The following is a 19,813-nucleotide window of genomic DNA, read 5'->3' on the forward strand; positions in this document are numbered from 1 at the left end:
TCAGTTCATATAAGCTAACTCAGGGCACGAATACCAAAGTGATGTTTATTATCAAAATTTACTATTTAAGAGCACATACGTGCAAGTGTTATTTAAACGTATGTGCTATAAAAATTGCTACAGAGTTATCTTGCCCTGACTTTATCATCTTAAAAGATATGATATCGACCCACTTTATAGGTGATTTTCATTTAAATCGAAACCAAATTTGCTGGCTTATATCAAGATTAAACACAAGGTTCTCCGATAAACCGGACAAACCAATTAAGTCAGTAGAAAAAGGATGCAAATTAAAATATACTTATAGCAATTCTATTGCCTATAAATCAAAAGTCAAATAAAGATTATGATTATGAAATAAACGCAATAATATTCGTCTCTCATCGTCTGCGTACACTTATGCTAAATTCGTTGAAACGAGCTTGGACAAAGATTAGACGCATAGTCAAGGATAACAATAAATATGCAGAACGATTTGTCACTGCCACAGGATATTAATGTGACTGTGTTATTATATCAAAATATTATTATCAAAAGTTATAATAGAGAATTAAATAAGGGTATATAATATGTACCTCACAATTGGGAATCTCAGGCTGAAATGAGGCCAGAGTGGCGTCGAGATCTCAAAGCGGGTGTAGACAAGCATGACAAGGACTGGTTAGAGAATCTTAGGCAGAAAAGACTCCGCGCTGCTAGACCTCCTCCCTTGGACTCTGGTCATGTTTGTAATTGCTGTGGCAGAAGATGCCGCTCTGGTATTGGACTCTTCAGTCATCGCAGACGTTGCAATCAACCTCCCCGCAACACCTGATTTTACCCGACGCTGCAACAATCATCCGCTATAGATGTGATGGCCAATACATATTTTGATAAGCAATATTAGGCACAAGACGTTCGAGTGCCTAATGTAAGGAGGACATAATTATATTCAAGTACCTAAGACACGTTAAGAGATAGTAAATTAGTTATCATGCGTCTCGCTCGCACCAATACATGCATGTACGGACAAGTACGAGCGAATTGCACGATAACTAAATGACATCATTCAGATATAATTCTGATGTCAATGTACGTTTAAATTGGCCTGGTAATGTTTGATCTTAATTGAATAAACTTACAATTTTGTAAATCCTTGCTGTATGCATAAACTTCGTTGCTGTCGCTTGCTTTTTGCTTTGACCTTGTTTTTAGTTTCTGTCGCGGGATATACCTATTGCTAGTATCTCAACTCAAATAACGAAATGAAAAAAGTACGACTGGAGTTTGAATAGTACGGATCAGCGCGCAAAAATTTAATTAAAAAACTGAGTTACTTTTCCTGCAACACGAAAGATAAAATTCGTGGAGAATGGACTTGTGTGTGTTTCGAAGCAACAGAAATTAAAACAAGTGTGCTAGTTACTATGTATTTATTTTACAAGAGTGCATAGTTTTCATTGACGCTAGCGCTTATAATTTCAAACGAAAGGTTCCAATATTTAAGAGCTGAATCTTGAGCGTTGTGAGGGTTTCAACGTCGCGAGGCATACAAAATTAGAAGCGAAATAATATTAAATTTAAAATAAAACAAATATAAAAACGTAAACGGATGAAACTATTTTAATAAAACATGTCTAAGAACCACACCGCTCTAAAAATCCTGCTTTTGATTAAAAAAACCGCATCCAAGTTCACCCGATCTTAACGAACGGGCATAATTAAAAAAATGGTTATTTGTTTTACAAGAGGGCAAAGTTGTTGTTTAACCGCTCTTGCTAATATTGATACCTGAGCAAGCGAAAGATACCAAAATTGAACCATGAGCGTAGCGAGTGGTTCGAATAGTGGAACCCTGAGAGTTGCGAGGGCTTCAGGGCACGAGGGTTAAACAAATTTTGCCACCGACTGAAACACAAAATTGTTCACCACAATGCAAGGACAATACTAATTGTAAAATATCAAACAACATTAAATCCAAATGAATGTTATTATTATACATAGTTATAATTCAAAATCATCATTTTAAAGTCAATTTTACTAGCCAACAGCCCACCATAAAGAAACAACTCAAAATTAGCGTCAGATTATTTTGCCACACATGTGGATAGAATGCTTTCTCGTCAGTTTTTGAACATTTAAGAGAACCTTTATCAGCTGCATGTGTAGCCAACATGCCAATCATTAACGCTCCGTAGCGTAGCGTAGTCATCTCTCTCTATCATTCTTCCATATTAGTGCGACAGTGACATATGCGTTTCGTTTGCTACGGAGCGTTAACGATTGTCATGTTGGCTACGCGGGCTGGTATGGTGAAAAATATTTTACTAGCCTATTAGCTATGTTAGCGCTATGCTATATGTATGTTTACTTTATTCCGTATCCTTTACGCCTCTTGATTGTAGATTAAATAAATAAATGTGTGCAAGTTAAACAGCCAATATGTGCATACTTCCAAAGAGTTGATTGATAATTTGAAGTGCTTTTTTTGTGCCACTTCCAAAAAACTCAGAATGTCTCCTAGAAATTCAGTAAAAAGTTTTTTGGAATTAATAATATAATAGTATTTTACACAATCTTGATATACTTAATAAAAAGCTTTTCAGTCAAGTACCGTGTTTACAGTTTAGGCAAGATTGCTGAGTTGCCTAAGTAAGGCAGGAAACTGCAAAGCTTTATTATAACACTAGCATGTAATAGTACTGAAATACTTATAACAAAACGTTTATTCATTAATTTGGCTTTCCGCCAGACGGACAGTAAATACTATTACGCACGAAAAACCGGCGGTAAAGAAAGGAAAATAAATATTAGTCTATCAATCTGGGTCCTTAGCACACATTTCCACATAGGATCCCCTCGGGGCACGACATCGTTTTCTTTTATTCAGGACGTTTCCTTGTTACTTGTTATCACAGAATATTAAGGCTTGAAATTGTCCTTCGAGCTTTCTTTGTTGCATGATATATTGGTAAAAATCCATTTGAATAACCAGTACGTACCTTAGGTTTACGCCATTAGAGTATTTTTAAATAGGTTAGGTATTTTTTTGGATGAACTAAACAGAGTCCTGTACTTTAAAACACTTAAATGAAAAATTGAAAAAAAAAAACACCGTTTCTATATTCTCCCATTGACTTTTTTGGAATACCAACATTACCAAGGTTAAATCATTACACCTCTGGAATAAACCCATAAATTACTCAACGAATTTTCATGCGGATTTCACCTAAAATGTTGTCAAAAATGTAGCCGAAAAAACCTCGCGTGATTTGTGAACAAACATCAGCACATTTTCTACAATATTTGATAGGTTAAAAACTACTTAGTCTCTAAATTTTATATTAAAAGAAAAAAATCAAAAAGTTACGCTTCTTCAATACTTTCTACTCAATACTTCAATGCTTTTTTCTTTAATATAAAATTTGGAGTATCGCTCGCAGAAGTATCTGCTTGTTAAAAAATTACTTTGTCTCTAATTGCCAAAAATGTTCAACGTTTTATATTTTTGCATATGAACCATTTTTTTGCATTTCAAATATTGCTAACGATGTGCTGATATACTGACAAACGGAAAACGATTATTAGGCCCGACAGCAGGCCAATATATACGAAATATACTATATTTTCAGGGATTCGAATATCCTTTGTTGGGAATAAAGCAGTTAATTCACTGTCAATTCATCACGTAACCGTAACGCGGGGCTGGCATGCCGTAAGGCAAAGTTAGTCCTATTTTTCTATGAATTATTTAATAAATGACTTATTATTAGAATACTCTAGAACAATCTACTAAACTAGAATAGCTATATTTAATCATCTGTGAAGGTTGATATGTGAAACATTTATATCAACCATCTATCATCTGAATTTGCTATCTGAATACATATTATTTTCAAAAGTTTACAGAGGATTATTACTTACTTTAAAAAAAAATATTTCTGAGGATAATCTGAAATTTCCTCCCTGCTTTTCACAAATGCAGTAATCATATTGGAAAACCCATGCAATTGTTTATCTTGTTCTTCTTTAGGGACCTTTATTTAAACAATTTTTTTCATGCAAGTACCTACTTCATTTGCGATAAGGGTAAAATATATTATGAGTAAAATTAGTTAGTGTAGCATACAAACTTTTTTTGGAACAGATAAATATAATTTTCTTTCATTAACAAGATAAAATGTTTAGTGTACCAACTACTTGATATGAAAGTAAAACTGGTATAACGTCGCCTTAATCATTGAAAAACCTTTAGACATTGCGAGGGCAAGGTAGGAATTTTACTATTAGATCCGGCTGCTCCGAATTCTTAAATAGACTGACTTATTTGTTGATATAACTATATAAGGGAGTAGAACCGATAGTCACTGGGTACCGAATGTGCAGACGTTGTGGAAATCATTGTAATAGGCTTTTATTTATTTATTTCACCTTTATTGCACAATACAAAAAAGTACAAATGGCCGACCAGTCAAACATTGGGCCAAACAGAAACTTACAATTGGTGCAGAAAAGAAAATCAGTACAGAGAGATTAAAGTCACAATCTATACACTACTATATCAATAAACATGCATAAATACATAGTACTATAATATATCCATACATATCCATCGTTAGACGCCTATTGGTTGTTATGATGATGATCACATTTTCATCCAGTTTATTTTTTATGTAATTCAGTCTGCACGAGAGGGCTATGGGCTATAGTTCCCACGTTGGGCCAATGCGGGTTAACATTCATCTTTGAATTTCTTCACAGATTGTATGCAGTTTTCGTCACGATGTTTTCCATCACCGAAAAGCTAGGGTATTTCGTACATAAGTTCCGATAAGCTCATTGAAAATTTCATTTCATCCAGTTTATTTGGCAAAATTACCAAAACACTTTGACTGTGTTTAAGTGGTTCTAAAATATTCAACATCGGCCGTCAAATTATTAAATGAAGCCTTTACTCTATTGTTGTATCTAAGGAGGCAAGAAATGTTTATGAAATCTACATAATGGAAAATTCTACCCTTTACTCAAGAATTACCAGGGCTCTTGAATATAAATTTTGTCTTTGTCTTACCTTCGATGATACCCTTTGGGATGTAATGACGGGTACTTGCTGTCACAGTCACTTGTAGGTATATAAAATAACAATTTTACGATCATAATATTCAAAGTTGCATACGTATTTTCGTTGCTTATATCTACCCACTTTAGTTTTAATATGTAGGTAGTAGTATAGTTTACATAGTTGTATATTTAGTTTAAAATTGGCCTTGAAAGTTGCATAATTACGCTCTCCTTTGTGTTATGTTAAGTTGAAATATGTATTTCTCAGTAAGTGATTATTTGTAATCTTTTGAGAAATAAACATCTTAAACCATAAACCATAAAGTTATTTTAATGGATCATATAACCAATTTCTAATAACGCATAAAATGACGTTAGCAGTGTGTGTTATCGATACTTTTTGTCTTCGCACTAGCATGCTTGTTTGCTGTCAAAAATCATAAACCTTCTAAAAAAATGTTATGTTATTGTGAATCAACATCAGCTTATTAATTATTCTCATATTTATCGTATAATTTTATTACCTAGCTCTATTACTACCTATTTTTTCCAGCGCCCCTTAGCTGTAATGCTGTAAAATAGTATTTCAATAAATATCAAATAAATGATATTACGTTACGTCCTACCTACCTATAGGTATTTTTTTAAAGGAATGTGTTATATTTGTAAAGCCAGTTGTTACACTACGAGTATTATTGGGGTTTTCTAATATGAAATAACACAAATGTTATTACTAATTCCATCTTCTAAGTCCTTAAGAGTCCGCAGAAAGCGCAGCCGAATTTCACCTTACCATACAAACGGAGTTTCGTTCTCTTTTTAAAACTACGTGTTGGATTGTAATGAAACTTTGCACATACAATGGTATGAGGTATATCTATGCCTGTAATTAGTTTAGATAGCTCTAGCTTATAAAACAAACAAAATAGAGCAAAAATATTTTTTTCTTACATTCGCTGTATTTTTAGGGTTCCGTAGCCAAATGGCAAAAAACGGAACCCTTATAGATTCGTCATGTCCGTCTGTCTGTCCGATTCTGTCACAGCCACTTTTTTAACTATGGTATCTGAAGCTGTATGAACTAATTACATCCCTAATCCCTATACTTCATACATATATATATGCATTATTTTATGCTTATTTTTCTATTTATCCTCTTAAGGCCCAGCCATAGAAATGAAAAATCCAAAATTTGCCACTGGAATTTGAACCTATAGTGCACGGAATACAGTAGATTTTATTTTGTTTGAAAATTGCACGAAACAAAACAAATGCAACTCTGTCCTAATTGAATATGATTTAAATTTCATCGAACTGAATAAGTCCTATAGGTAGGACCTTGGGCCTTACGAGGCTATGTATATTTGTATCAATGTGTATTCAAAACGTGCATTTCATTAATTTCAGTGATTGTACACTTTTGTTTGTGTTTGTCATTCATTCACCGTTACTTCTGTTTTACTAATTCCTCAAAGGTTAACTGGAAGAGATCCCATATAGGGATAAGTTCGCCTTTGTTGTATTTAATTTATTCTGTAACTGTGTTTTTCGTGTTTTATTTATATGTACAATAAAGTATATACACATACATACATACTTCATCCTATTGTTAATACACAGTTTCAGAGCAATCTAGCAAGTCGTAAAATGAGACCGTAACTACGTTTGTATGGAGAACCGAGCTTGCTTGGGACCCTTAAGGCGTGAAAGTTTATACAATAATTTACCTATACAAATATAGAAGTGTGGTGGGCGACTTGGGCGAGTTACATACAACCGAAGACGCAGGCAAAGCATTAATTTAGGTGCTAATGAATACTGATATAATTAATAATATTATCTTATATTTTAATAAATGTAGGATAAATTACACTTGATTGGTCCCCTTGAGACTCAGTAAATGTCTACACGGATCCTTATTAACGTACGATGTGTTAATTAATTTCACCCGTGCTGATTAATTAGCTAGCTGTAGTATAGTAATTTAATTAGAAGCTAAGACGGAATTGATTGTCATCCTGATTCATGCATTAACCCTTTGAACGTATGTATATGTCTATATGCACAGGCTGTGCAGCGAGCTGTAAAAGTGCATGGACATATTTTAACGGTACCAATCATGGGACATTTAACTTTTTTTTATTGATATTTCAGCCATTTCACCGATATCTGTAAAATATTACCGCTTTATGCGTTAAAAGTTGAATGTTCTATTCGTCTTTTATGCTTTCTATGTATGTAATGAAAGCTAGTGATTATGGTTTCAATATTATTAACAAATTAAAACTATGATTGTTTACTCCAGTCATGGGATGTATGGCGCCATATGGTTTTAGCTGGCAATTTAGACCCCAGTTGTGTCTATGGAGATTACATTCCTTACCTCTACCTTCTATAATTGTTCGAATGGGGCCTTAGGCTGACGAAGATCTTAAATTTCGAGGTCCACGGTTTATCCAATAAATTTCTCGTAAATAGGGATCTCAGGTAATATCGCACCTACGACAATGGAATACCAACAATGGAATAGACATTACTATGTACTATATATATAGTCTAGCATAGTTATATGTGTTGTATGTATAGAGGAAAGACAATAGCGTAGTTGTAGTAGGTATAAGCTTCATCGTATGTTATTACCTGCTGAGAGACAACATTGGTTACAAATAAAATATTTTTTTACATATTTTTGATTTGTGTTTTTTTTAAGTACATACTCATACTACTATACATATATGTAAATTATAAACTGAAATACATGTCGCATATACTTACTAAAATAATTGTAACTTTCGCCACTAGAGAGCTTTGTCACTTTTTTTAGCTAGTTTATGACATCTACTTATTACAATACATATTTACAATTTACAGTTATGCCTACAAATATTTGTCGTTAATCGTAGGTATTTTAACACTACTTTAAGTACTTTACCGAAATGTGCCAAACGTTGGTCAAGGGTAGTCAATGATCATAATACATCAATGACAGACGGCTTGGTGCGACTGTCCCTGATTCGACCTATTATGGTTGTCAATAAATATAAATATAGGTACACTGCGTCGCACTGTTTCAACCACATTCAGCTGCTATTGACAGCGTGTCAACATGTCTAACATGTCGTGACGCGTGACGACGGTGCGGAACACGTGACGCTTCAGCGCGTCACGCAACGGATGCGGGGCTGCATAGCCTTCCAACTGATATGGGACGAATTTCCTGGGTCGATAGATCTGTGAAGTTTGGGAAACTCACGTTGACAGCATGGTTCATCTGTAGAAAAGAGTAAAACCGTAATTACATTATTAAAACACCCGACGTGACACCGTGTTAAGTCGATAAAATCGTATTATTTTCTATGACCAGGGGCCTTATTCGACATGCACAACTGTCAAATTTCGCGTCCACATCAAATCAACACTTGATTCTATCGCATGTTGATTGTATCAAGTGTTGATTCTATCAACTGTGGATATTATCATTTGGAACAATCAAAACTCATTCATAGAAAAAATAATCAAACTAAAATCAACTTTGTTTATTACTACTATACAGTTTGTAATGGCTCTGAACTCGAAGTGGATCGGTTTGATTTGATTGTCACCTGACTGTGGATTGCTAATGTCAAATTTTGACAAGTGTTGATTTTATTGCTAGACTTTTTTGTCCATGGGCTTGGGCACCATCTTGGATTTTTTGACGTACGACAGGGAATACCCTTCCTTTCATACAATATATGGCATAGAGTAAGGCGTCTTTTTTTTAAAACATAACTTTACAATAATCAGCGACATCTTGTATCCGATAGGATAAGTAATGCGCTATGAATAATGCGGCGGCGAGTAGTGAAACTATACCTGACAATGTCAATCAATTAAAAAGTGACCACACGGTTGATGGTCGATAAAGGCGATTATTAATTGAATTTTAACGACAATAAAGCACTATTGACATGCGATCTTTTTGTTGAACCCACACCTACACGTCGAATAATGCTCGCTCCACATATTCTCCTAGAAACGCTCAAAATTCTAAAAAAAAATCAAGCAATTTACTCCGCACCCAGTTGCTTCTAAACCACGTTCACGATCCAAGTTGTAAGTATACCTTAACACATCTTTCAGGCATATGATTTAAAGTCCGTTTTTTAAAAATTACGAGATGGTTCATGAATCCTTTATGGTTTTCCAAAAATTACGCTATTACATTATTTATAAAAAAGATATAATAACTGTTAGTAACTCGGTCACTTGGTCTATCACCAACTATTTGAATGCTCTTTGTATGTATACGCAACCCCATTGTACAGTCGCCATCACCATTAAGACCTACTGTATGGTCTATATTACACGTTTGGCGGGTAGTGAAATTTGTTTAGGTATCCTCCTTGTGACTAGTTAGAACAGTTTGACGGGATGACGAATAGGAACAGATTTGCAGTTTGACCAATAGCTACAAAATTACGATGTGTCCTAATAGAACTAAATCTACTTGTGACGGGTTGAAACAAATAATACTGCTTTTGGCGGTGTGACCGGTTAGAACAAAATTTTGGTGTGATGAGTTGATGCCTAAATCGACCTAAGTACTTATTGTTTATATAAACCTACAAAAAGACGATTCCTATGTACAGGAGATTAAATACATATTATGTTATTCAACTACGAATTAAAAAATATATATTTCTGTTTACACATTTTTTTAACGTTTTTCTTTAATAAAATAAAACATTAAAGTTTTCTGTGACTATATTTCATTTTCTTGAGTGTAGATTATTAGTTTCAGTTTCCAGTTGGTACCAGGAACTAGGTACACCTCTTCAAAAACTTTGCTGGTGGTTCGACATCTGTAAGTTTATATATAAAATATCATAAAAACACTTAAGATAAAAACTTATAAATAAATTCTGGTCGGTCGGTGGTGTGTCCAGAAGGCTGCTGCCCCTCTGGATAACAATGCTGATCCGCCGATTGAAATATAGGCCAGGCCTCTGGTCACCAGAAACCTTTAAAAGGCGTTTTGACATTTCCTCATAGACCCACGCTAGGACCCCAGGGTTTCAACTTCAACCCCAAGCGCCACAAATATGTAGCTAAGGTTTTAAATTCTAGACTATGAACATGAAATATTGTTCTCTAGTTAGGGAATTAGAAAAAAATAGTAATAGGAGACGGCCGTGGTCGTGGTAGGTAGGTACATCATGCGTGGGCCAGGCAAGCCCTGAAATTATGCACCAATTTTACTATAACTTTGTTCACCTATTGACTGTTTCCAAGATAATCGTTTTTAATATGTAGTCCGTATAATCGGGCAGTATAATTTGCCTCATATTTTTAACACAAAATAATTATCGGTACATATATATGTACCTATTTTGCAATATTTTCTTGTTTGCATCATTTAGTTACTTGTTTACTCCGATTGACGTGTTTATCATTTTCGTTACTATGACAGCGCAATACTTTAAATATTGTAACGTGAAGGTTGAGTCCGGTGCCAAAATAACTCACACTAATTTAAGACCCACCTTACAGTTTACATAGCGGCATTGTCCTACGATGCTTTAAATGAATAGGTACGGTAAACATTTAAATACTACTACTAGGCGTTTATTGCGCGTACTCAGTCGAAAAAGTTTGAAACCGATTTTGACGAAGAGTGCATGCGTATTGCATATTCGAGCGATAGAGAGGCAAATAAAGACAGGATATAGTTGCCTTTTCTCAATACAAATTTGAATACTCAAGCCGTAGCCATTTTGGTGGTTATACTGCTTTGTATATGTGCGTAAAAATGTGTATGTGTGGATTTTTAGGGATGTGGACGGGTCGATTTTGATCATATTATATATCGATAAGTGCTACACAGCGAAACTTCGATATCTTCACAAGAAATAAACATCACACATGGATAATAAATATTTTATAATATAATAAGATAACTAATTTCTTGCAGAAAACATGTTTTAGTAGTTATTTATGTATCGTAATTAAAATATCCTGGTCCTTATTTTACTTTTTAGCTTCTCTATGTGCAATCGGTATGTCAGGCTTCTGTCCAGTGTAACACCGAGATACTTTGGGGAATAGTTATGTTGTAAGGCTGTCTTATGTGCCAGCTTATTGGACAGGTGGAAACAGCAAACTTCGGTCTTAGAAGGATTTGGGCACAGGCGCCAACGGGTGAAAAAGTCGGCGGCAGAGGTCATATAGATATAGCTACATGATAAAAGTCGGACGCCTGTTTTTCTGCCAATGCCTATTCATAAATCTGTTAAGACCTTTTTTCTTGATAACACCTAAAATAATAAGTTTATAATTAATCTCAATGTCTCCAGTTTGCTGTTTATTCAAACAGAAAAATCCAAATTTCTCAGTCATTATACGACCGCTGTCTTATATTATACGCCATTAAAAATTCAACATTAATAACAATTAATTAGGCATATCGTCCAATTTATAGTATGGCACAGGTATTAGTTCTTACAAAGTTGACCTTAATTTACAAATTTATAAGTTGATGTAAAAGTGAATTGGAAGAAGTTGATAAGCAGACGCAACCAGCTAGTCGCCGAAGCTCCGCTTCCCTCGGATGAGCCAATTAAGCCTGCACCTAACAGGCTCTGACTCATAAGGGGCTTTGAGCTTGCTGTTGCGTCAATTTTCATATTAACAAAAAAAGCTAGTCTAACAACACAATTAATGATTATTTTGCCGCATTCTTCACTATCTCTCCCTGTCTCACTGCCATCTGACCTTCTAACCCAGAGGGGAAAATATACCTTATTGGGGCTACTTCTTCCTCGTGATATTTTATTTAACCGAAAAGTAATTGGTAAAAGTTAAATGATATTTTGCACACAAGTTACAAGATGTTCATTGTTAAGAGCCGGGGTTAGGACCCACGACCATTGGTTTTAAAATCAAACTTTATATATAATTTGTATTTTTATAATAAATCAGTTTTCTTTTTGACATTTATTAATTGTCAAGATTTTTTTAAATCCTGGACAATTGTCACATGTACGTTTTTATGATAGACCTACATCGACGCAACTGCATGTCACTGTCATGGTTCTTGCGGTTTATTTTTATAACGCCAAGATCGGAATTTGGCAGCTAACTCCATCTTGCGTCGAGTAGAAGAATCAAAATCGTACAGAAAAAACTACTCTCTGCCTTAGGATCCCCTTTCAAATGTCATAAATCCAAACATGGCAGCCATACCCATCGACAAAAAAGTCTACCGTTGATCTAATTTCATTTGACAGTTAACTAATACGTATTCGACACGCTTATATTTGACAACTAGAATCCTGACTAGAGCTGGGACTGCGTACCAAAAGTACGTCTCTGTTACTCGTACCAAAAGTACGTCTAAAATACCACTTTTACGAGTATGACCCCCAATAGGCAGTTTACGTATTTGCCGGTCTTAGGCGTCTTACAAAATAAGGATTATATAAGCAAATATCGACTTATTATTTCGGTAGGGGTCGGAAATATTATGACGTTTTGAGTGAAGGCTATGAATCCATTGACATATTTTTATTATATATTATTACACTATTTTTAGATACAACAGACGCCCAGACGACCGTCTGTTAACAAAATTTTGTTTTGCTTAAAGTAACGGTAAGAATGGAGGTACGAGGTGATGAAAGTTTCATATTTGTTTTATTTCAGAAATCAAAGTTCGTACTTTTAAATACTCGACAAGCTAAAAGTAGTCTATTACAAAAAACCTGTTCCAAAAACTATTCCGGTACAAAGCCCCTCCTCTAGTGTGGATATTGTTCACTGACAGGTGTTGATGATAGCAATTCGACAAGTCACAATATTTCCCACATCAAATGGAAATCAACACGAAACGTCACTTTTAGCATGTCGAATAAGGGCCCTGAATCACACCATGAACATCCGACGTGACGTCACGTGGGGTGTTCATAGTGTGAATCTGGTAATAAAAAATAATACAATTTGATTGACTGAACACGCGTCGCGTCAAGTTTTATTAATGTAGTTCCGGTTTGATTGATTGTTTTAGATACACAAAAAAGGCATGACATGCGATTTTAGATAGTAACTGGCTAAGTAAAGAGCAGGGAATTCAATTGGTCGATCAAATGCTGCAATTTTTTGGGGAGGCCATAAACGCATTACAACTACTACAAGCATCAATTTACTATTAATCATTTGTCTTAATCTGTTATTTTGATTGTATTTGTCAGATAGGGATAAAACATAAATTAACTACTTACCTATTATTTATACTGGGACCCGGATACGTCCTTAAACTACGTCCAAAAGAGAGGTATGGGCATTGTGAATGTCATCTCGCTTTGTGTGGTAGGGCACAGCCAGTGGATGTCATTCCAGATCTAGAGCAGAGCCCAGTTGGGGAAGTACCTCCACCTTACAGAAAACAGCAGTCAAATAACACTAGACCCTACTCATAGTGTTGTGTTCCTGCCGGTGAGTAAGGTTGCTAGAGCTCAACGCAGGCGTACATAGGCTACGGAGACTGCTTACCATCAGGCGGGCTGTATGCTTGTATGCCACCGTGTTGTATAAAAAAAATTGTTTTACTAAGAATCTAGTAAGAAAGACTAAGCACATTATCAGTTACATTATAAATTAATATATTATGTGTGTTCCATTACCTATTACAGGCTTGTAAAGTTTTATAAATAAGGATGTAAGACCTATTCTAGCTTTGAACTTGACTAATGTAAAATGGCACATAAAATAGTAAATAAAATGTAACTAATGGTGAAACATAGTGGAAACACCAGTGGACTTGTCACAACAATATTTTTTTACATTTCTATATAAATAAAGATTTTGTAGATGGCGCTTAGAGCACAGGAAAGTATATTTTTCCATAACCATAAATAATACAAAGAAAAAAAAATTATATCTACTGCCCGTGATTTTGTCTACGTGGAACAGTGGAACTGTATAATCCCCTGTTCTAAAAATTGCCAACCATGTAGTACCAATATATCCACATACGCCGCCAAAATGTGAGCCAATCTCACTTATTTATAGTCTGTGGAGTGGTGTGTCCACACGTGCATTGTTTCACCGGACCCCAAGCAAACAGTCCACGGCTTTCAAAGCTAGCTTTTATTCCATTCACTTACCGAGAGCAGAGCTACCGAAAATCGATCTGTCTCTATCGCTCTTGAATATTCGAGGGATAGAGAGGCCTATAAAATTTTGAGATCGCTGCTACGCGGTAGGCCCTGAGCTGCTGAGGTGAATCACCTCACGATATCACATATCGGTAGTGTCCGTCCGATAGCGGATTTTTTGCCAAAAACGAAACCAATTTGGATTTGTTCTAGCTTCGGCTGAAACATAATTTTTATACCGAAACCTGCTGAAACTGAAGCAAAAATTTCGGTCGGACACTAGATTTCGTCGTTCTGGATTCCGTGCTAACTATAAAGTGGCACCCAAGAATTATAGTACCTACTCACCCCGCTCGCGAAGTACGGGGAATGCATAAGGAGTAAGTATTGTGTACACAATTCAGGCTTTCCGAAATATAGCGAATATTGGGAACACTTTGCATAATAGCTTTACGCAAAAAAGGCTATTTTTAATGGAACAAACCCAAAAAAGTAAGGTTATGATTATAGCAGTTTACAATTTACATAACGTCATAATTTTATCGACATCGACATATAGTAAGTTCCACTTGTCTCTGCACTTTTTAAACGTCAAACCAAATTGCATTTTTTTTTAATGGCATCGCGCTCAAATTGCATATGTCACACCGGGTGTGGAAGGTGGAGGTAAGAAAGAAATCTCCATGTACCAAAAAGTGTCATCAAAAAACCTTAGATAGGTGGCGCTACAATACATAGAATACTTGAAAAAAAAAATCAAATCATAGACAGTGCACTTCACTCCGTCAATAACGTCTAGGTTCTCAGCTACTCTAGCGCTACTCTGGAGAGATTTGGAACTATTATTTATAGCTGACAGCTGGACACTATTGCAACAGTTCTACGATAAGAGATTCCACTCCTTTTAATTCCACACTCCATAATGTTGGTCAGAGTATACATAATTATGTATGTGGGCTTTAGCCTGTCTAGATAGACGAAAAAAAAGTATATGTGTGTGGTGGGTACGCTCCGCCCTGGCATCGAATCTTACCCATGCGGGTGCAGAAGCACTATTCGTTTCTATAACGATTCAAGTTTAAAAAAATGATGAAAGTCAATACAGTTACCAATGCTAATATGAGAACTTCAGAAAATATAAAAGGAAAGTAGGTATCGTACCATTATATATATCGGGGCGGCCGAAGTGCTCAAAAGTATCTGAACACGCCTCTATTATCAAGGTGTCTCCAAATGTTCCAATCATTGAGGTATAGTACTAGAGTAGGCATCTCCAACAAAATGATTACGCTGCGGAATTTCCGCAGCTCATTGAGGTGCCGGCACTTCATTGCGTTCAGTATGTCTCCGACTACTGGCGAGATGCCACACATGTAACAAAATTTAAAAAACATAATAAAAATTGAAAATGCCTTTATGCGTTATGATAATTTATTCTAATAATATCTAGACACATAATAAAAGTAATATAATAACAATCCACTGCGAAAAATGTTTTGTTTTAAGCTTATTTAGATTATTTTGAAACATCACTTTAAACACTCGCGGTGGTACGCCACTTTCTTTGGCGCATAGATTACATTTCGCATATATAACACGGAGGTACTAATGACAATCTACCTTATTGTTTGTAGAATATATACACAAAAATGATATATTAATTGTAATCTTGTAATTTTTTTAAGGGTTTTTTTATTATATTTAATGAATATATTATGTTATAAGCGCCATTTGATCAAAATTGCTACGAGTAGGTACGAGAGTCAACCACAAAAGGTTTTAAGATTATTTTTATAAATTTTAATATCGGTAGTGTCACAAAAGAAACAAAAATCATAACACTTTAATGGAAATAATAAATTTTATCTAGTTGCCATAACAGTTTCGCTTCTGACTAGCTATTTATTATTCTTAAGCTTAGTGACAGACGTCAAACGCCGATAATGGCGGTCACAATTTGTTCTCGATAGCGTGTCTAGTACGTAGTACGATTATGTCAATGGCTCCAATATATGATATATCTGATGGCGACGGTACCTACCAACTTAAAAGCAGGTTTATCTGGAGAAGAAAGAACCTATTAGGCGTTTCTCATATTTAATTAAACAAAAGTTGCCTGTAAATGAAGACCGCTTTATTTAAACTACGTTTGACAGGAATTTTACGTCAGAATAAAGCTTTTGCGAAGCTTTTTGTAGACGGACTTAATGTTTGACGTCATTAAAATTAAATAAACCGTGTACTACAGCGGAGAGCTTTTCAGCTATTCAGCCTCAATCTTATTAACGGACAAAAGCTTTCTTTAAAAAGATAATAAAATACAAAACATTTTTACTCGCCGCTACTTTATCAATTTTACTCAATTTCTTTCTTTTTTAATAGAACCATAAATAAAGAGTGAAGTCAATCGGCGATGAAGCTACAAATGTAAATAAGAAAAATAAATTTCGAAAGTCGAATCACGGCTGTCGTTTCGACCACTGACCGAGCACGGGCGATTTGAAGACTTCTTAATAACCAATTTAATTGGACTATCACCCCGCCATAGTTGTTACGATATCGAGGACAAGTTATGCTAGTTTAGTTGAGGACTCCTATGGTCTTTGCTCGTGCAAGCAATGACAATCTCAATTTCAGCTTTCAACAGTGACATTGACGGATGAGCACTAAGGTTTTATTCGAAAACTCATGTGATATATTGAAATTTGGTTCTTGATTGTTCATCTCGTTTCCTCTTACGCACTATGTGTGAGATCACGAGGTTTTGATATTTCAAATATAGAGTGGCATTGTATTTTTTGGAGCTGAATGATGGTGGCCAGTTGTAAATAAACATTTCAAACATTTGACGCCACACGATTGGCTGATTGAGTTCCATTCCAATATCGTTTGTTGCTAATATGCCGATGGAATAAAATAGCCAAGATGCATTCATGCAATAGGGGTGGAAATATTTTTTTTTGATATGCCAAAAACGTTTGTCTGTCTTTTATGTTTATGGTTCCAGGTATGGCGTCATATTCATATGTTTAAGACGTTTAAGTATCCAAATGAGTGCGTCGGTTCAGTTTGTTCATTAATTATAAAGTATGTATCTTATCCACTCACATGATTCCGATTTTAACGAAAGGTGCCCTGAATTGCTCTGCCATTTCGCAGCTACGACGGCACAGTGTCGTGATATCTTCAAAAATCGATAACTTTGCTTCTGCTTAAGCATTTGGAATGATTCTTTCGGTTTTATAATGGTAAAGAAACAACAAAATTTACTTTAGCTATTTGCTGTTATAATAAAAATAATTATTAAAAATTCACGAAGTTTACCCAAAGGAATAATTTCCGAGTTATAGTAGAAAACTATTTTTAATAAAAAATCTAAATCGATAACATATCTTTTTTTTTAATTAAATTTAAAGAAGGCTTAATAAGCTTTTAATTGATACTAAATACCTTGATAGCTCACCTATAAAATTGCAGAGTAAAACTGATTCAAATTCTGATAAGGAACTTTCGAATTGCTCCACCTGGCGTGTAACTATGTGCTATATTCGTGATTTTTTTGTGGCTAATTTAGACACTGAAGTACAAAAATATAGTAAATAACCGTTTAAGACACTAATAACCTTGAAATAAAATACATAATTTATGTAATTATGACAATGATAGTGGCTTTATAACTTAAAATAACAAAAGAGTATTTACATACCTACTAAACTTTGGTGTTTTTAAAACGGCCGATCACCAACAACCGAACTAACTTATAACTACACTAACACGTATAATATATGCACCATAACATACACATCACAACAAATTAAGCACAATAAGCAAATAGTAACTATTAACATATGAAATTATACTGATTACAAACGTAAATAAACAACACGGCGGCCGGCAAACTGACCTGCGCCATGTCAAAAACAAAGATGGCTACCTATTTAGGGCGGAGCACAACAGTCGCGCGGTACAGATGTTCAACAGAAATAGGAACTTTTAACACATTCACTGCCAGACGAAAAACGGCAAGCTACCCCAGGATCCGGGCAATATATATAAGAAATATTAGTAAATAGAAATTATAAGTAAGTAGTAACAAACACCCCAAAACGCGTATGCAACGTCTAGGGTACCACATGCCTTACGATGTGCAAAAATGCTTTAAGCAACCACAGTTGCTGTGTTTGTACTTACAATTTTCCGTCACATGGTTTGTTCGCTAATCCTGGAGAATACACAGTGATTTAATGCATTTTATTGTTTATTAATGTAATTTAATAATCGAACTATTTAATGACTATAGGTTGCTCAAGATATATTTGGTAATCATAGAAATCTAGGGTATTAAAATAGGAAACACGCCAAAAATCTACAGAGTTATTGGTTTGAAGTGAGATTTTATGGTCATCAATATTAAGTAGGTCTAAAATATAGTTTTAATCTAATAGACCAATAAACACGGAGTAATTTAATATATAATACTAACAGAAATATGTAAATTTGAATACTTACGGCATTTTAAAACACGCAGCAACTTTTAACACTCGCACTTTCCCGAACAACTTGCAAAGTAACATAGATAAAAAATACTGTGGTTATGTCTATGTGGTTGAAACATTTTTTAAATATTGTCACGTTGGTATTCTGTATTTTAATAAATGTTTACACCATATCTGTGCAGCCCTTCACAGATAAGAAATAAAAAACCGCATACACTCCGTTCGCAACTCGAGTTGCAACGATCATTTTAGAGGTGCGAAACGTTGAAACCTTAGTTGCTGGAATCATGTGAGTGGTTATTAAGTTAATTAATTATCGCCCCAAGAATAAACTTAAATGGAAATTGGTTTTATTCGATGTATTTTGTTATAAATGTTTGTTTTGGTAATTAATGCAAAACAATTATTTCAGTTCAATCCCTATCTCCAGCAACGATTATCCAGACAAATCGGGCGAATATTTTCTTGTCGTTTATAATGAATCCTACTAAATTAAGCAAATAAATAAATTCGGATCTGACAACTTTTCACTAAATAAGAACCAGGAAAACTATACTCATCTTTCTTTTGGGTGCTAGTACTAGCGTAAGACAAAGACAGTTAGTATGATTATCTCTGTCTATGTTTGAAATGAGACAGCTCTGGGCGAATCAAAATGATAACTTTTTATGAGGCGGGTATAAATGACAAACCTATAAATAATTATTTTTCAGTACAAAAATAAAGAGAGTATTTTGAATAATAAAATAATAAATTTTTATAAGTCATACTTTTTAATTTCTGGGAGCAAATGAAAGATAATAAATACAGATGAAAGCAGTGATTTTGGAGACGTCGCTTTTTATGGCTGGTTGGATACGTGACAAAAATGTCATCAAATCAAATAGACATTTTTATGAAAAAAATATCTTTGATTTGAAAGGCAGTCGGCAGCTGCGTTCGTCTTTTCTTTATTAGAAAAAGTAAATATAGTTGGTAACTCGCAATGCGTCTTTCTTTTTGGGTATTATGTGTTTTGTTACGGATTTTATTACGCTGAGGAGCTTCATAACATATTTATTTAGGTTTTACCGGTGATATATTATTGTGGTATACATACATAATTTCCTTACCTAGAGACATACTTGTTTTATGTACTTATAG

The 19,813-nt window shown here is 34.7% G+C and overlaps 1 long non-coding RNA gene across 1 annotated transcript; it reads right to left on the reverse strand.

Annotated features, from left to right (window-relative positions):
- Nucleotides 1-9,720: 9,720 nt before the first annotated feature.
- On the reverse strand, nt 9,721-10,605 carry LOC133524036 (uncharacterized). Its single transcript, XR_009800314.1, has 2 exons — nt 10,297-10,605; nt 9,721-9,884 (listed from the first exon to the last, which is right to left on the reverse strand). It is a non-coding gene; the product is annotated as an uncharacterized LOC133524036 (long non-coding RNA).
- Between the last annotated feature and the right edge of the window lie 9,208 nt (nt 10,606-19,813).

The sequence above is a fragment of the Cydia pomonella genome, chromosome 13, assembly GCF_033807575.1.
Source record: "Cydia pomonella isolate Wapato2018A chromosome 13, ilCydPomo1, whole genome shotgun sequence".
Lineage (NCBI taxonomy): Eukaryota > Metazoa > Arthropoda > Insecta > Lepidoptera > Tortricidae > Cydia > Cydia pomonella.